This window comes from Pipistrellus kuhlii, unplaced genomic scaffold, assembly GCF_014108245.1.
Source record: "Pipistrellus kuhlii isolate mPipKuh1 unplaced genomic scaffold, mPipKuh1.p scaffold_m20_p_1, whole genome shotgun sequence".
In the NCBI taxonomy this organism is placed as follows: domain Eukaryota; kingdom Metazoa; phylum Chordata; class Mammalia; order Chiroptera; family Vespertilionidae; genus Pipistrellus; species Pipistrellus kuhlii.
The window spans coordinates 23,552,081-23,571,099 of NW_023425404.1; positions in this window are offsets into that span (position 1 = coordinate 23,552,081).

Consider the following 19,019-nt stretch of genomic DNA (forward strand, 5'->3'; position numbering starts at 1 on the left):
AATTCAATCTCTTATTAGACTAAGGGAGGGGTCTCCATCACAGTTCACACTCTCCTTCCTCCTAGAAGTCCGGGAAAGCATGGAGGTGGAGCAGGGCTGAGTATCTTTCTGAATAGGCCTCTGAGTGGTTCCCCAGCTATTCATAGAACCTCACATATGCAGGGAAGCCCAACGGCAGGGAGAGTGGGATGAGTGCATAGAAGCCTGATCTCTGGCCTCAGAAAATCTCAGACTTTAATTCCCAGCTCTCCCTCTTAATCTCATCCTTACCCTCCCTAGCCTCAGCTGTCTCATCAGCAAAGTGTGTTTGTTGTGAGGATTAAAGGATATATCACGTAGGAAGCTCTTAGTACACTGCCTGGCATACAACAGGCATGCATTAGAATGGTGGCTCTGGCATCATGACCCACATGTCCACTTACACTTTTTCCCCTTTTTATATTTTGAAAGAGCTTTCCAGAAGCCTTTCTCAGGCTCTGAAAGGGTTGCACTAAGAGAATTCCATCCTTTCTTCTCTGGAGCTGGTTTACTATTGATGTTGGCTACACAAGCAATGACTTGACACCCTCCCTTACTTTCTGCTCCAAACCACCTCACATGACAAGCCAAAGTCAGGTCCAGCTGGAAAACAAGGTAAAATGTAAAAATCCATGAAGTCAGCTGTTTTCAATTATAAACATAATACAATAATCATACCCACAAACTCCTTTGTAGGGAGCAATGAACTGAAGGAGAAAATTGCATGTAAAAATATTACAACATGCAACAATTAGAATGAACTGTTATGCTCCACTTTTACAAAAAAAGAAGGGGGGGGGGGGGACAGATACCCCAACCAGGAGAATTGTGCCACGACCGAACTAGCATTAGCTGGAACGGAATTCTGAGATGTCAGTGCATGGCTTATTTGGAAAACTGAGCACCATCTGCAAATCAGGACCAGCTGGAAGATTCGATCTAAAACAGATCCAGCCATGGAAAGGGAAAAATCTTAAACTGCCCCAAACTGGCTTTGTCAGCTTGGCCTTGGACACAGGGTGGACCCTTCAGTTTCAACCTTTTTTTTTACTTTTAATTTTTCTAACTAGGTTAATTGTGGGGGGAGGGGAGTGCTAAATACCAGAGCTTGGCTCAAAATATAGATAAAGCCTGTGGTCCTAGTTCCCCTGGCTTTTCAGTTCACTTGGCACTAACAAGAAGTGGTCTCGCTCACCCTGGGACTCAGCTTTGGCACCAGTGTAATGTGGGATTGAATCCGGGCTGGGCCATGTGGCCTTGGTAGGCTGGTTTCACTTTTCTGTTTCTAAGCTTCCTCATCTCTAAACACAGTGATGTTGCGGGGATTAAATGACTTGATGCACATAGAATAGTTCTTGGCGCTAGTGAGCACTCAACTGCCAGCTATTATTATTTCAATTCTTATTGGACTCATTATTTCAAAGTTGAGTTTTGTTTTGTTTTTTAATTAATGAAGAACAAAAGAAAAAATGTGTTTGAGAGCTGGCCTCATCCAAAACTTCAAGGCCTTGAATCGAAACAGGGTCTCCACACACAGAAGGAACATCCGTTTGTAATTAATGACCTCCTCCCCCCACCCAGTGCTTCCACAAATCCAATATTTGCACTACAAAGGCCAAAAGAGGGCCACTGAGGTCAATGGTTCTTAGAGAATGAAAAGTTTCCCCCCTGTGTCCTCTGGAGTTGTTTCAGAGTCTTCTCCTTGCCCTCTGAACGTATGTTTTTAGACATTGCATCGGGGTATGCTTTTTCTTCAAACCATGTTGCAAATGGTAAAAATTTATTCACAGTCAAATTATAATCAGAAGCAACCAGTAGAAATTCAAGGATGTGCTCACAGCCAAAGTGCTTCATTTTCACTTCTTTTTTTTTTTTTATGTAAAATTACCAGGGCTCTCGGGATTTATGGGAGCAGTCAGCAAAATGTGTTATAAACACCCACTTCAAAGAGGCCCCCAGAAAGCCAGACTGTAAAATGTCTCGCTCTGATAATCCTCATCATGCCAGTTCTGAATAATCGTGGAGCCGCTCTAACACAAAAATTATTTTCCATCCTCCCTGCAGCTCAGATGGTGAACGAGCATGGAAATGTGCCTAGAATGTTTCACATGGAATCTGTGTCAATTATGTTGAGGCTCCCAATAAATGCAACAACTATTTGATAAACTTACACGAAGCACTGGGGTGGTGGGAGGATACGAAATTACCAGAATGTGATTCTGTTTTCAAGAAGCTTATATTCCAGTGTGAAAGAAACCCTCCATCCTCTCTCTCTATACAACCATTACAGCAAATCGCCAAACACGCAAGGTTTGCTTCACTCTTGTTCTCAGACAAGCATGTCTGAATCTTGTTCTCTTATCTGCTTATGAACTCTTCTTTCTTTGGCTCAGTATGGCCTTTAACCTCTGTACTCTCTCTGGTATCAAAGGCTCTGCTTCTTACTGCTCGATCGTTTAAGCTTTACTAAGGTTGCAGAAGTGTCTGGAATCATGGAAAATAAAACTGTGGGTCAGAGGGGACTAGTATATATATAGGACAAGCCAATGAGGATATTCCCAGGGGCCTCTCAATTTAGTTAGGAGCTCTTCTTGAGACTAGGGGTTCTGGTCTTGTATCTACTGTATGCCTTGGGAAAGATGCAAGTGGAATGAGCTAAGGACAGAAAAAAGAGGGAAAGGCAGTAGGAAGGATTCTGCTGCCACCATCAGAGTCTCCGAGGAGACTCCAGCCAAGGGGAGATGTGTAGAAATGGTGGTAAAGAGAGATAAACAGGACCCATGGCCACTCCAAGGTTTGGGTGCTGTGCTGTGATCTCCAAACAGAGGGGTGCTCTGATCATCAAGTCCTCCTACCTACATTGACCAATATGGTCACATGAACCAACCCAATCACCTATGCTATGTGCTTCCCTAACTGGTCATACTTTCCTGACATGCTATACCATTTTTCCTCTCATAGGAATTCATGAGCCAGTGAAAATCTACAAGGATCCAGAAACCATAATGAAAACGAGGGGTCCTCTAGGAATGGAAGCTACTGCTTCCTGGACTAGATGCCCTGGATGAGGATGGTGGTGGGAGATATAAACAGTTTACAGATACACCTTGAAGGTGTAACCAATTGGAATTGTGATTGGATTGGGTGTGAGGAATAGCATCCTAAAGGCATCAAGAATATCTCTCAGCAGGTGGGTAGGTGTCATGCCATTGATAAGGGTAGAGAATAATGAGGACGGAACACGTAAGACATATTAAATTTGGGAAATCTATTAGATATCCAAGTGGTCATGTCAAGTTGACAATCAAATACATGGTTTAGAGTCTCAGGAGAAAAAAATCCTTCCCCAACTGTGTCTTCCAAATTACTGTTCAGACAAGATGGTAGTGGAGCCTGTCAGGGCCTGAGGATCAATTGTTCTCTGAGAATAGGAACTATAATGAAATATGAGCACGTCCACATTGAAGCATCCCAAGGCTGCAACTGTGCTTCATTTCACTTTTTATTCATCATTTCAGTAAATATTACACTAGAAGCCCAAAGCACGAATATTCGTGCAAGAATGGGCCTTCCTTTTTCTGGCTGCTGGCAATGCCTTTCCGTTCCAGCCCCAGAGCCACCTCTTCCTATTCCCGCCTGGAGCTGACTCTTTCAGCTCCAGCCCTGCCTTCCCATGCTGCCCAGAGGTCCTGAGTGACTGGGACGATGTGGAATGCTTGCGTTGTCACCACAGCAACAACACAAGTGTCCTGCCCCACCCCCAGCCACTTGATGCCTGTGTATGCAAATTAACCCGCCATCTTTGTTTGGCTAATTTGCATACTCACTCCTGAATGGCTGGCAGGTGTCAGGAAGGTATGGTCAATTTGCATATTTCTCTTTTATTAGTGTAGATTCTAGGACATGCTTGGTCTAGAACCAAGAGTGGTGAATAAAATAGACACAGTCCCTGCCCTCATGGAACGAAGATCGAGTGGTATTAAAAAATAAAAGATTAAATGGTGTGAGGGTTTTTTAATAAAAAGCAAATGACAAAATAAAGCAGAGTTCAGGTTCTGAAGTCAAACAGATCTAGAATCAAATCCTGATTCTGCTGCTGATTAGCTGTGAAACCTTGACAGCCTCTCTGAAAATTTGTTTCTGCATGTGCAAATGAGATCATTATTATCTCATAGCTGTGAGAATTAAATGAAATAATCATATACAGTATTTAGCATAGTGTCTGATGCATACTCAGCACTTGATAGATGTTAGCCAATATTTCAGGGGCTGTGGAAATCACGGTAGGGTCTATTTCTAGAAAGAGCATTGGCGAGGGTGTGAGCAGGACGGAGCTGCACAGGTCTGGGAATGAGCTGGGGCAGAAAGGCCAGGTTGCACACTAAGCACAAGAGAAAGCCTGTGAAGAGATCTATGTAGGCGCTGGGACTCTCCAGCGTGTGCCCCACTAGGCCCCTCCTCTACCTGTACTTTTATGCCCCACACACATGGGGATAGGCTTTTCTTCCGGACAATTCCTTTCCAATCTGTGAAAACTCTGCACATTAAAAAGTGATGACAGGATGTGAAGGAGGTTAAAACAGGCGCTGAAAGGATCTGCTTTGTTAAATAGACTATTGTCTTTTCAGCATTCCCTCTCAACATGGACTGTTCCTGTTCCGGAGGCAGATTGTCATGAATAATGCCAGTGCAAGTGTGGCTGGAAGAACCCAAGAGCATCCTGTGCTGTGGAGAAGCCTTTCTCTGGCCTCCACAGACCTTGTTTTCCTAGTTGTACAGCCTGAAGGGAGAGCAGAGAACCTTGATCGTGGCCACCTCCTCCCCTCCATTACCTCCCCTCCTCCCAGCCACACACACACACACACACACACACACACACACACACACACACCAGCAGAGGGGCTCAGGCCCCAGCCACTAATGGCAACACCTCTGGGAGTCTCCTTTCATCACTGCTGCCAGGACTCAGTGCTGCCAGGTCATCCATTCCTCCTCCTTCCCCTCCCCTTTGCTTTTCTGACTTACCCAGTGGTGGCCAGATAGGCCTCTCTATCTCAAGTCCTCAACAAAATGAAGTCACAGAAATCACAATCACACCAGCGCCAGCATGCTGTGGCGGCTTAGCTGTAGGAGACTGAAGGCCAGGTCTGGCTTAAGTGAGTCCAGCTGCAGTGACTGAGGAGCAGGGCTTCCTCTCTGCTCTGCAGCCAGCTCAGGCCCATTTCTTTTTATTTCTCCTCCCAACTTTACTGAGGCATAATTGACAAATAAAATTTTAAGATATTTAAAGTATACAACCTGATGATTTGATATACATTGTGAAAGGAGTCCCACCTCTGAGTTAATTAACACACCCACCAATTCACATATTTGCTTACCTTTTGTACGTCGTGTGAGAACATTTAAGTTCTACTCTTTTAGTAAATTTCAATTATGCAATACATTGTTATCAGCCGCAGTCACCATATTATACATAAGCTCCTCAGACTTTATTCATCTTATACCAATTCTCCTATTTCCCTCAGCCCCACCAGTCCTAGCCCCTACTTTCTTTGAGTTTGACTCTGTGTGTTTTTTTTCCAGATTCTACATGTTTCCATCCAGTATTTCTTTCTCTGATGACTTATTTCACTTAGCATAATGCCCTCTGCATTCATCCATATTGTCACAAGTGACAGAATTTCTTTTTTTTTTAATGCTGAATAATATTCCATTATATATGCAATTGGCTTTATCCATTCTCATGAATAACACTTAAGTTGTTTCCATATCTTGGCAATTGTGAATAATGCTACTATGAAGATGGGGGTGCAGATGTTTCTTTGAGATAAAGATTTCATTTCCTTGAGATATATATATACTCAGAAGTGGAACTACTATCATGTGGTAGTTCTGTTTTTAATTGCTTGAGAAACTACCATGCTGTTTTTCAAAGTGGCTGTACCTTAATCCTAATCCTAACACCTGGAAAATGTGCAATTTAGAAGAGAGCTGGGTTTTGGGAACAAAAGCTTGAGTAATGCAAACATAAGAAACATTTAATATGGTAATATTGGTGTCATTCCAAGCCATAGAAGAAAAACATGCACACAGGAGTTCAGCTGCATTGGGCACAGAGTAAGAACAAAATTTAAAGACAATGGAAAAACCAGAGTTACACTTTGATGATTTTGGATTTTTAACCCCAAGACAGTAACAGAAGGCTGTTTCCGTGATTCCAAGTTTGCATTACTTCCTACTGGACACTGTGTCAAGACATTGTAAGTGAGAAAGGAAAAAGTTTTTTGCACGATCACATTGTGTAATGGAAAGTTCCAGCTAATTTGGGAGGAAAATATGTAGTTCAAGCCTCAGAATGATAGAAGGATTGTTTTTAAGTGGTGTACCCCTGACTTTCCGTTCACAGAACAGGGACATCATTCTGTTTTAAACACAAGGTCTTATTTGGAACAAACATTTTCAAAAGGCTTCCCAAAGAAATGGAGACTTTCTTGTCTATCGCTAAGTAAATGCAAGTGGATCTCTACCGCAACAATATAAATAAATACTTACTTTATTTATTCTTCAAATTTCCTGGGAACTATAGGATCCACACACTAGGAAAACAAACCATGGGGCCATTTGATGACAGAGGACCCAGCATTCAGATTCCTTCTGTGGACATGGAGCTGAGGAAAGTTCCAGGCAAAACTGAAGGGCTCCTGCTACTTGAAGAACCAAAGTACTGGCTGAGCTAGATAGAGAAAACAAGTCCGGGGAGGACAGGGATGGTGGTAAAACAGTCCCTGGAATATTCCCCTCCAGCCCTTAGGCAATAAGGACGCGTCTATAATCACACCCACTCTGGATTACTGGATCATCCCACTATCATACCTGTATTAGACGGGAGAGAAGCTTGGGGCATGTGACCTTGGCAGAAGTAATATGATCCTTAGTGTATTTGCAGGAAGACTTTAGTAGCCACTCTTTCTCAGTTTCTCTGACCTCTAAACATTGGGAGACTCCAGACCTCAATCTTAGATCTCATATTCTCTCTAGCTACACACTCTCCGGGTGATTTCATTTGGTACCTTGGTTGAAATATTTCTATATGCTCTAATCCCAACATCTTCCCTTGACACCAAGCTCATATTTCTAACTATTTACTCAACATCTTCTATGTCAAATGGAGCACTTGTGTTTCCACTCAAACCTGATCTTCTTTCATTGTCCCCAGCAAATAACTTTTCCATTTTAACCAATTGCTAAAGCCAAAATCCTTCTCTTTCTCTCAAACTCGCATTCAATCCATCACCAAATCCTGTTAACCCTTCCTTCTAAATATATTCAGAACGTGACCAGTTCTCTGCACATCCTTCCTCCATTATTTTCCTATTATAAGCCATCATGCTTGTTTCCCTTGACAACTGCAGTGGCCTCCCTTCTTCTACTCTTGTGCCCCGGCCCTATGGTCTGTTCTCCACATGGCAATCAGAGTGATTTTGCTAAACTAGAAGTCAGATCATCTCATTCACCTGCTCTGGACCCTTCAGTGCTTCTGTCTCAGAGTAAAACTCGAAGTTGTCCCAAGGCCTGTAAGGTCCCTGTGACCAGCTCTTACTACCTTCTACTCTTCGCTCTCTCAGTCACTCCATTCCAGATACATTGGCCCTCTTGCCGATCCTTAAACATCAAGCCTGCTTGTACCCCTTTGAATGTGTTGTCTCTTTGCCTGGAAGGTGCTTTCTTCACTACCCACACAGCTCACGCCCCCATTTCCTCCAAATCTCTACTCAAATGCCACCATATCTATATTAAACAGCCCTCACCCACCATTGTTTTGTTGCTCCTTTTTGTGCTTTACTCTCCTTGTAGCACATATCACCCCCTGACTTATGCTGATTTGCTCATAGAGCATCTATTTCCCCTCACTGGCCCACTTATAAACACCATGAGAACAGGGACTTTATCTATTTTGTTTATAGGTATATTCTACTATCTAGAGCCGGCAGCCATGCATTTGGCATGCTTTCTCTAGAACCGTGGTTGGCAAACTGAGGCTCGCGAGCAGCATGCGGCTCTTTGGCCCCTTTAATGTGGCTCTTCCACAAAATACCATGGCCTGGGCGAGTCTATTTTGAAAAAGTGGCGTTAGAAGAAGTTTAGGTTTAAAAAAATTTGGCTCTCAAAAGAAATTTCAGCCGAAGCCGGTTTGGCTCAGTGGTAGAGCGTCGGTCTGCAGACTGAAAGGTCCCGGGTTTGATTCTGGGCAGGGGCATGTACATTGGCTGCGGGCATATCCCCGGTGGGGGATGTGCAGGAGGCAGCTGGTCAGTGTTTCTCTCTCATCGACATTTCTGGCTCTCTATCTCTCTCCCTTCCTCTCTGTGAAAAATCAATAAAATATATTAAATAAAATAAAAAAGAAATTTCAATCATTGTACTGTTGATATTTGGCTCTGTTGACTAATGAGTTAGCCGACCACTGCTTTAGAGTAATGCTTAGCACATAACAGACATTCAATTTAATGTTTGGTGAATGAATGAATGAATGAATGAATGGTATGAAATACTGAGAACCCCCCTCCATCGAGAAGAAAAAGATAAATAAGAGCATTGTACTATCATGGGTGGCATTTTCCATGGAAAGTTAGGTGACTATGTAGAATGTAAAGAAAGAGCATTTTCAAGATGCCATAGTCTCTCTCCCCGAGGAATTAAAGGAGGCTGAGGTTTCTACAGTTCTTCACAGCCTGAAAAATAGCTCAGCCTGAAAAATACTGCTCTGTTGCTATATTTTGGAGATGCTAAAGTTTCTCCAGCTAGCAGCCTGAGAAGTACCTGTTACATTTATAGTGATAAATGGCGTATGTGTTTGTACAGGTCAATAAACAATTCCATAATAATGCTCTAAATGACCACAATTTGAAACACTCCTTACAGGGATGGAGTCCATTAACACACTCAGTTACTCTGAGGATCTCCAGAGGTGGCTTGGATTCCATGAGGTGACTCGAGGTCAAAGGTCCTGTGGCTTCTGGGCCCAGAGTCTTAACCCAAAGGGCTACCCCTGCCTTCTCCTGTGAGAGAGGAATCAGGATGGTGATGTGGTGGGTGATGATATCTTAAATGGGTTGTAAACCAACTAAACCACATCCAGGATTAAATGAACAAAACTATGGAGAGGGGAGGATTGCTGATTATAAACTCCATAGAATAAGGCTAAATCTGACACTGAAAGCCTCAGAGCGCTGGCTCTATCTAAGGAAGGAAGTCACCAGAAAAACTCGAAACAGGCCCATTTAAGTCACGTTAGTAAGTAAAGAAAGTAAAGATAAAGGATGCACTTAAGTCACATTCATGGTGTCAGAATCGGGAATGACTAGTAAACACTTCTTATCACTTAGCACATTTAGCAGATTACAAAGCAAAATAAAAGTCTTTTATATTTTAGAGACATACACCCATCCTCCTCTAGAAATATCAAATGCATTGCTAAGCAATGTTCACCATACAAGGAACTTTTCTATTCTGTTAAAATCAAACAAATATCTGTTTTTTAATACAGATTTAATCCACTAATGATCTATTAACATCTTTCCAAATTCTCTATAAAAAAGTTCCTATATTTCTTAAAGACTGCAGTATGTATGACAGGCCACATAGAATATTGAATCTAGTTGCTTAAGACAGACTTCCTCCACGTCTTCTTTCTTTCCATACATGTTTGTTGAGCTGAGTGCCTGCAGTAGTGTGCTATCTCCTTCAGAACTAACACATTCTTCTGAGCTGCCCAAAGTACTTTGGATGCCACAGACTCAGAGCTAAATTCTTCTCCTAGAATTGCTCTAGGCGCCACCTAAGGATATACCCCTTCCTGGGGCAGCCCATGTTTAGCTGATTGGTAGACACTGTGGACAAAAGGCTGATCCCAGGCCTCAATGAGAACAAAAGACAGTCACATCTCCAGAGCTCCTCGGGGACTAGCTGAGGCTTCCCACGTAACTGTACTTAACTCAGTCCTTCCTCCCTCCTAGGGGTGGTTCTCAGTGTCCTTTTCCCAGGGATCCCCACCTAAGAAAACGAGTAACAGTGATTTTTCCATTTCTAAGCTGATTTTTTTAGGACAAGATAAGTAAAATGAGGTCTTGTCCCTGTCTCAAGTAACTCACATGCTGGAACACCGAAACAACACAAAAACACACATGCTACGGGAAACCCGGTAGAACAGGCAACAATACTTGTTCCAGAAGCGTCCACAGAGGCAGTGATGCTTGGACTCATTCTTGACAGATGAGTCCAACTCTGGAAAAGATGGCAAGTGGAGCAACTCTCCTAAGCAGACGCAATCGCATTTGCCAAGTCAAAAAGGTATGAGAGAGCCTGGCTTGCTTCAAGTTACAGTGCTTCTGTCAGTGTGACTGAAGCCCAGAGTGAGGCAAGAGGAGAGATAGGAAGTGTCAGGACTGGAGCCCAGAAAACAGGATGAGGTCACATTACAGAGGGACAATGAAGAGCCTCACAGTTTGGATTCTGGGGTCAGGCTTTGACTATCGACTCTACCACTTACCAATCATGACTACATCTGAACTGTTTCACTTTTTTTTTTAATATATATTTTTTTATTGAATTTTTACAGAGAGGAAGAGAGAGTGATATAGTTAGAAACATCAATGAGAGAGAATCATCGATCAGCTGCCTCTTGCACAGCCCCTACTAGGGATGTGCCCACAATCAAGGTACATGCCCTTGACCAGAATCGAACCTGGGACCTTTCAGTCTGCAGGCCGACACTCTATCCACTGAGCCAAACAAGTTGTGGCTGCTTCACCTCTTTAAGCCTCAGTTTCTTCATCTAAAAAATGAATGTAAAACTACGACTTACCCCATAGACATTGCTATGGAAATTAAATGCAATAACACACACCAAGTGCTTCATATAGAGCAGGGCTCCGCCCGGGCTTTCAGAAAACTGTTAGCTATTATGGGCTCTCTCTCACAGGTGATGAGGAACTATTAAATCATCGTTTGCATATATAATACATGAGGCTTGAAATCAAGAGCCTGAGGCTTGAAGCCCAGGAAGAGCACACAGAGAAAGACAAAGGCAGTCTGAGCGGCAGTTGGAGCAGGAAAGACAGGACACAGGCCACTAGGAAAGCCTCTAAGAGGCCTGCAAGGAGGACCAGAGTCCCATCCTGCACTCAGACCAGGACGGAAGAAAAGCTCCAAGGACTAAGCACATGCCATTCAAGGTGCTGCCCCAGACATGTGATGCCAGCATTCCTAGCAGCTGATAAGCTTGCTGACTTCATTCATTCAAAGATTACATCCCCAAGAGTCTATATTTATCAAGCGCTATTCCCAAAAATGCACCTCTTACTCACTTCCTAAGATACATCTCCCTCCGTAAGAAAAGTTTATAATGAAATTCTCATACTAGATGAATATTAATGGGCAGGGATTGTAATAATTTGAAAAGGATATATTTAATTGAGCCCAGGATCATTAAAGGCATGTACCTATTTCTAGAAAATGAAAGCCAGGCCAGATCATTAAAGGCATGTATAATACTTATTTCTAGAAAATGAAAGCCAGGCCAGATATCAATAGATCAATCAAGTCTCAAGTCTCAGAATTTAGGACACACACACACACATATACATTAAATTATTAAAGTTATAATGAGATATCTCAGAATGGCCAAAATTTAAAAGATTGACAGGATCAAATGTTGGCAAGGATGTGGAGCAACTAGAACTCTCATACATTGTTGGTTGAGTATAAATGTTAAAATCAGTTTGGAAAAACTGCCTGGCAGTTTGTTTGTTTTTTTATAAAATCAAGTCTACACATACTCTTTATGATCTAGCAATTTCAATTTTAGATATTGATAAGAAGAAAAATAAAAATATATCTACAACATAACTTGAACAAGAACATTAATAGAAACCTTTTTAATCCAACCAATCAACTGAAAACAGCACAGGTCCAATAAATGAGATGAGAGGTGAACACACTGTGGAATATCCATATAGTAGAATTCTACTTAGAAATAACAAGGAACAAACTATTGATCCAGACAACAACATGGAAAAACCTCAAAAAACAATTCACAAGGAGCACAGTGTATGAGATTAGTCATATGAGATTCTAGATTAGGCAACCGGAACCTATGGGGGAAATAATCACAACAGAACTCCCTGCCTCTGAGGGAGTGAAGGCAGGGACATGAGGGAACTTTGTGGATGATGCCAATGTTTCATATCTTGCCCTAGCTATAATAGTTTGGCTCAGTGGATAGAGCATTGGACTGCAGAGTAAAGGGTCACGGGTTCGATTCCTGTCAAGGGCACATACCCAGGCTGAGGGCTTGATCTCCAACAGGGGGCATGCAGGAGGCAACCCATCAATGATTCTCTCTCATCATTGATGTTTCTATCTATCCCTTTCCCTTTCTCTCTGAAATCAATAATACACAGACAGACAGACAGACAGACACACACACACACACACACACACACACACACACACACAAAGAACATTGCAAACAAATATTGAGCTCTAGTTACTGATATACCTAACAAAATAATTAGAGGAAAGGTACAGATGTCTGCAATTTACTTTGAAACATGTCAAAAATAAGATGGATTGATGAGTAAATATATGCTAAAGCAAGTATCCTAACATGTTAACAGTGGAACACAGGTGTGGCTTCATAGGCTCCCTGTGAAAATCTTTCCACTTGAATATATGTTTTAAAATTTCATTTTAAAATGTTGAAAACGTTGTTTTATTCTAGAAGAGATCGATTCAAGCCCAAGGAAAGAGGGCTCAACCTCACAGCTGCCATAGCCCGTTTACCAGGGTGAACCCGAGGCTGATTGGGAAGGGAGGACCCTGATGGAAATGGGGGTGGTGGTGATCGTGGAATAACGGCGCAGGAGGGGAAGAGGACAAATATGTAAGTACAAGGTTTCTCCTTCTGCTCAGTCGGATATTTGGCAGACCAGATACATAAAATCAAACGGCTGGATATTCTTAGTAGACTGTGTCCTTCCCCAGCTTTCAAAACTTGGACCTAGCAGCAGACAGTCCATGTGCAACTCAAATGCTAGTAAATAAATTAGCCGGCAGGTCAGCGGGCTCATTGCAGCCGTGGCCTTTGCCAGGGGAGCAGTGAGTGGCCTACACATGCGAAGCAGAGGGGGGCGGAGGGGCCGTACTTCCTGTGGCACAGACAGGCAGTGCCCCTGTGAAAATAAACAAACAGTCCGTGGGGCGGCGGGCCTGTTTGGCCAGTGCCTGGGCCGAGCCCCCTGCCCTCTGACCCCACATGTTTGTGGAGCCTGCACCGCTGTCTAGCAACAGGCTCTATTTTTCTACCCCTGGCGCAAGTGGTCGCAGCTGTCTGGGGCTGATTTATAGAAGGAAGTCCCCAGTGGAGCCCCAGGAGGCTCTCACAGCCCAATGTCTTTATTTCCACCTCAGGGCGGCCGTGGGAACTCCGGGACGGTGCTGGCAAACTGGCTGCTGCTCGGGGCTGTATCCTTCAGGCAGGCACCCCCAAAGAAATCCCCCAAGAAGCAACCGAAGGCTGCCGGGCTGGTCCTTTTCTCTGCACCTGATTGGATTTCCATCCTGTTTGCCACCCACATTTCCATCCTTCGGAGCCCCCAGCTCTAGAGCCGCAGTTTCTAGGCTTTTTCAAGGGAGGGTGTGAGGTGGATGGGGCTGGAGATAAAAATGGAAATTTTTCTCCTTCTGTTTATGAAAGTAATACTCCTTTACATTTCTGTGCTTTGCTGGGATCAGCCCTGACTTTAAAGAGACAGGGACACAGTGTCCTGTCTTCCGGAGAGTGAGGACTACACAGAAAGCACTTCCCAGCAGCACCGCCAGGTCACAGATGGGGAAGCGGACACCCAGACAGAGTACATGGTCTCCATGGAAACACACAGTTAGGAGGCAGGAGAGCAGCTGGTCTGACTTCTGACTCCAGTCAGCAGTGCCTGGAGAGGTTACCCACCGTTCAGCCTGAGAGATACCACTTTGCACCCACACCGTGTATTTTGTACCCAGGTTAGAAGCCAGTAGAATAAATTCTCATTGTCAAACAAGCTTGGGGAGATTTCTCTCTCAGGGAGAGCTTAAAGAGCCAGTAACTCTACTAGAAATGATGTGGGCAGGCTGTAAAGAAATCTTGAGAAGCCAAGGGCTTACTCTCTTATTCTACCGGGCATATTTATTTTCTCAGACATATCTTGGTTCATCAGCATCTTCAGAAAACCAGATGTGTGCATGCCTGTGCATGTGTCACACACACACACACACACACACACACACACACACCAGATGCAGTGAGATATTACCCACCCACCTGGGATGTCTTCTCTGTACTGAACTCCAGCTCCACAAATTAGACAATGTTTCTCTCATCCTCCCTGCTTTCCAATAGCACCCAGAGAATTCAGGAAAGAGACCCCTCCAACTTTCCCACCGCATCCCACTCTCCGATGCCAGCAGCCTATTTGTCATCCGGCAGGAACTACGCAGTCTGTCTGAAGCACAGAGAAAGCCGGCCACGGCGAATAAAAGGGATGGAAAGAACGTCATTTTTTATACCTACATGGTTTCAGCAGCATTCCGATCACGGATCAGAAATAAAAACGCTGATAACCCTCAAGGCCGTTGCAGAGTGTCAAGCGAGCCCAAATTGTGAGTCAGTTGCAATTTATCTCCCAGTTTTGCCCCCCAAACCCCTCACTGTGCCTGTGGCCACCCCCACCCCCACTACCATCACTCAAACCCCAAGACAAACCCAAGGCCAGCCCTGGCTGGGTCGTGACCCTTGAGTGGATAAGTACCTCTCCGGTGCTCCTTGAATACCAAGTAAGGAGAGTACTAGTATATGTTTTCACCTTTAACTTCTTATATATCATTTATAACCTTCATAGATAATTTAATTCTTCTCTCTAACCTGCAAGGCAGAAGTTATGATCACTTTATGAATCAAGGACCTGAGGCCTAGAGAAGTGAGGTAAAATATCCAATAACAGCCGAAACTGGTTTGGCTCAATGAATAGAGCGTCGGCTTGGGGACTGAAGGGTCCCAGGTTCGATTCCGGTCAAGGGCATGTGCCTTGGTTGCAGGCATATCCCCAGTGGGGGGGTGTGCAAGAGGCAGCTGATCGATGACTCTCTCTCATCGATGTTTCTAACTCTCTCTTTCCCTTCCTCTCTATACAAAATCAATAAAATATATATATTTTTAAAAATATCCAATAACAGCTCCAGCATTCACACCCAGGTCTGCCTCTCTCCTAAAGAATTGTAACCACAGAGCAATGCTGCCCAGGGATTTCCCAACACCCCCCTCCTCCACCCCCAAGTCTGCTGCATGTGAGTGTTCGCTGGAGAATGTGGGAGGAGCTGACGGGACAGACAGGTGATAAGCATGTCTCTGCCACAGACAGAGGCCAGGAGGCGGCTGCCTGGCTGAAAGGGATGGAGTGAAGAAGGAATCTGTGAGTTAGCACAGATTTCCAGCGTGATGGCCTGGGATATGGTAACTTACCTCTTCACCAGCAAACATCTCATCTCACTACAGAGCAGTAAACGCCCCACCCCCAACAGGAACCGTGTCACTGGCAGCCCACATGCTTCATCTGGCCCCCAGATGTAGTTCCTTGCGTCTTCTCACTGAATTACATTTAAGCATTTAAATATGAGATTGCACATTAAAACTCTAATTTCCAGCTTCTCCTAAAAAATGAGAAGATTCAGCAAGACAGCACTCATGTTCCCAGGCAGCCACATCCAGCTGAAGGGACGGTAATAGCTGTCAGCCGGGCCCGCGTTCTCCCGTTTGCCGAAGTCACCACCGCGCCCTCGTGTCTCCCAGACATTCAGTCCACTTCACCCCATTTCTGGTTCCAGGAGTGTTTGAATAGGCAACCTACACATCAGTGGTTCTCAACCTTCCTAACGCCACGGCCCTTTAATAGAGTTCCTTATGTTATGGTGACCTCCAACCATAACATTACTTTCATTGCTACCTCATCACTGTAATTTTGATACTGTTATGAATCATAATGCAAATATCCGTGTTTTCCAGTGGTCTTAGGTGACTCTGCTAGCAGTTCTCAACCTGTGGGTTGCGACTGTAGAGCAGCTATGAGGTAGCAACAAAACTAATTTTATGATTGGGGGTCACCACAACATGAGGAACTGTATTAAAGGGTCGAGGCATTAGAAAGGTTGAGAACCACTGCTGTACATACTGTGTTTCCCTGAAAATAAGGCATCCTCCGAAAATAAGATTTAGTGCATGGAAAGATAAGACATCCCCTGAAAATAAGACCTAGCACAACTTTGGGAGAAAAAATTAATATAAACAGGGTATATACCAAGGAGCATATATTCATTCAACAGGCATTTTAACCCCCTTCACTGATGAGACAGAAGCTGACAGAAGGTGTATCAGAGATACAGGAAGTGTGACATGGCTTCTGCTTCCCTGAGAGTAGGGTCCAGTGCAGGGCGAGGTGGGGGATGAATATGCCCCGGAACACAGCTCCACCGGGGCCAAGGACTTGCCTGTTTTGTTCACAGGTGCCCCCGGTACCTGGCATCCAGTCACCCAATACATATTGTTGAATAGAAGGAAAGATAAAAAAATAAGGAAGGAAGAAGGGAAGGAGGGAGAGAGGAAGGCTGCTTCAGCCCCTTTTAGCACATGAAGCAAAAGATGAGAGTCTGGCATGCAGGGCGGCCAATGATGGCGGCCGCAGAGAGGAAAGGCCACAGCGCCCTAGGAGTGCAGAGGAAGATACGTCTGTGTAGGTGACCAGGAAGGGCCTTTCAGAAGAGCAGAGGTCTGCTGGCTGATTAGAAACATTCCCATATAGAGATACCTTCCCCTCTTCAGTAGCCACGGTTGACTTGTTGAGGTTGTTGTCTCCGAAGAGATGCCGCCCTGCCCATGTCTAAATGCTGACGACATTCTGTCCTTGTCAGAGCAGACTCTGGCCGGAGGGACCACTGGCTCAGACCCCAGGCTGCCGCTCCCCTGGGTCACAGGGGCAGCCAGGCCAGGAGCCACTCCAGTGGCAATCTGTGCAAAGATGTCCACCTGGGGGCCGTGGCACTTCAGGGAGGGAGAAGGAAGGGGTCACGCAGACACTCCCAACTCAGTACAGGAAAGTGCACTGATCCCAGACTTCTGACTGTTCAGTGGGCAATTATCCCGTTTCACCCCGAGCCACTGAATGACTGATGTGGCCCTCCAGCCACCTCCTCCCTCCAGCCTGGCCTGCTGCAGCTTTCTCTCTCCCCGAGGTAGGGGAATATCTGTCTGTTCCATCTCTGAGATTCTGATTGAACTCCAACAACACACCAGGCTTTCCTGAGGCCTCCTGGTAAGAAGACACTACTTATCTCCATTAACCTCTGACCCAGCTAAGATGAAACAGCTCCCATCTGCGGGCCTGAGTGCACTGTCCCTGAAGCAAAGCCAACCAAAGTGTGGGGGTGAGGGGTGGGAACCCGGAGCGGCCCCAGCCATGCTGCCCCGTCCGTCCCCAGGGAAAGGCTGCCTCCTCCCTCCTGGGGATATACAACCCAGAGCCTGTGAATAGACGCTGCCTGGGGAACCCCTCCAGGTGGCCTCCGGGATAAGAACTATTGTACATCTGGAGGAAGCAGTGCCTCCTCGGAAGATGGAAGGGCCATAAACCCTCAAAGACTGTCCGTGTGATTTATGTGATCATAATGGGAACGTTCATCTCAAAAGGCAAAGCCATTCATCCAAAATTCCAACCTCCGGGGCCCCCACCTGGCTCACGGAGAATGGCCACCCCGCACAGCCTGCTCCCGCCGGCCAGGCATCGTGCACGCCGCGTCCTGTGGGACCTCACCACGAGCCAGGGAGCCGAGGGCGCTCTGTTTACAGATGAGAAAGCAAAACCTCAGAGAGGCCGAAACCGGTTTGGCTCAGTGGTAGAGCGTCGGTCTGCAGACTGAAAGGTCCCGGGTTCGATTCCAGTCAAGGGCATGTACCTTGGTTGCGGGCACATCCCCAGTAGGGGGTGTGCAAGAGGCAGCTGATCGATGATTCTCTCTCATCGATGTTTCCAACTCTCTATTCCTCTCTCTTCCTCTCTGTAAAAAATCAATAAAATATATTTTAAAAAAAAAAAAAAAAAAAAAAAAACCTCAGAGAGACCAGGGGGCTTGTCCAAAGTCACAGCCCGTTGAGGTGGATGAGTCACTGCCCAGTAGCCAGGCTGAGAGCACAGCCCACGTCTGACTCCAAAGCCCATGCTTCTCACCCCCCATCCGTCACTGGAAGGTGCCTGTTTGGAAAAGCAATCCTGTTCGTCCGGGGGCTACAAAGGCTACTGCTCTTGGGTTCGTGTATCCAGGTCTTCATTTACTGGGCAGCAGGATAGGAAGTTCCACATTACCTGCCGTCTGAGAACCGTATGTCACCCCAGGTAATATCAGATGCCTACTGTGTGCCAGGCTATGTTAATCAATGCAACACAAACGGTAAATACTTCAGAAGGCCTCACTACGTATAAGACCAATGGCAGTGCGTATCTTTTCCTGGAATGTGTGGGTTTCAATTCCAGGACACAATAATTTCCTTTGAGGATGATAAGCAGTGATAAACCAATATGAATTAAAATGGCTTTAAATGAAGGGAAGTCAATGATCTTTTTTGTTTTTGTTGTTGTTGTTGTTGTTGTTGTTTTTAATGTTCTGCTGATCAGTGCAGTTGGCCAATCAATGGACTCAAAATGAGAGCAAGCAGCCGATTCAGGTGGCAGGACAGCCATTTGAGAACATAAAAGAAGTCTTTGTAAAAGAGGGAATCAGATCAATGTTGTGAGGGTTACATAAAGAATCTCTCGGGAGTAGACTGTCTTATTTGTTTTTATATTCCTAACGCCTGACAAATACTATATGCAGAATGAAAGAGCCAGTGAAGGAAGGAAGGAAGGAAGGAAGGAAGGAAG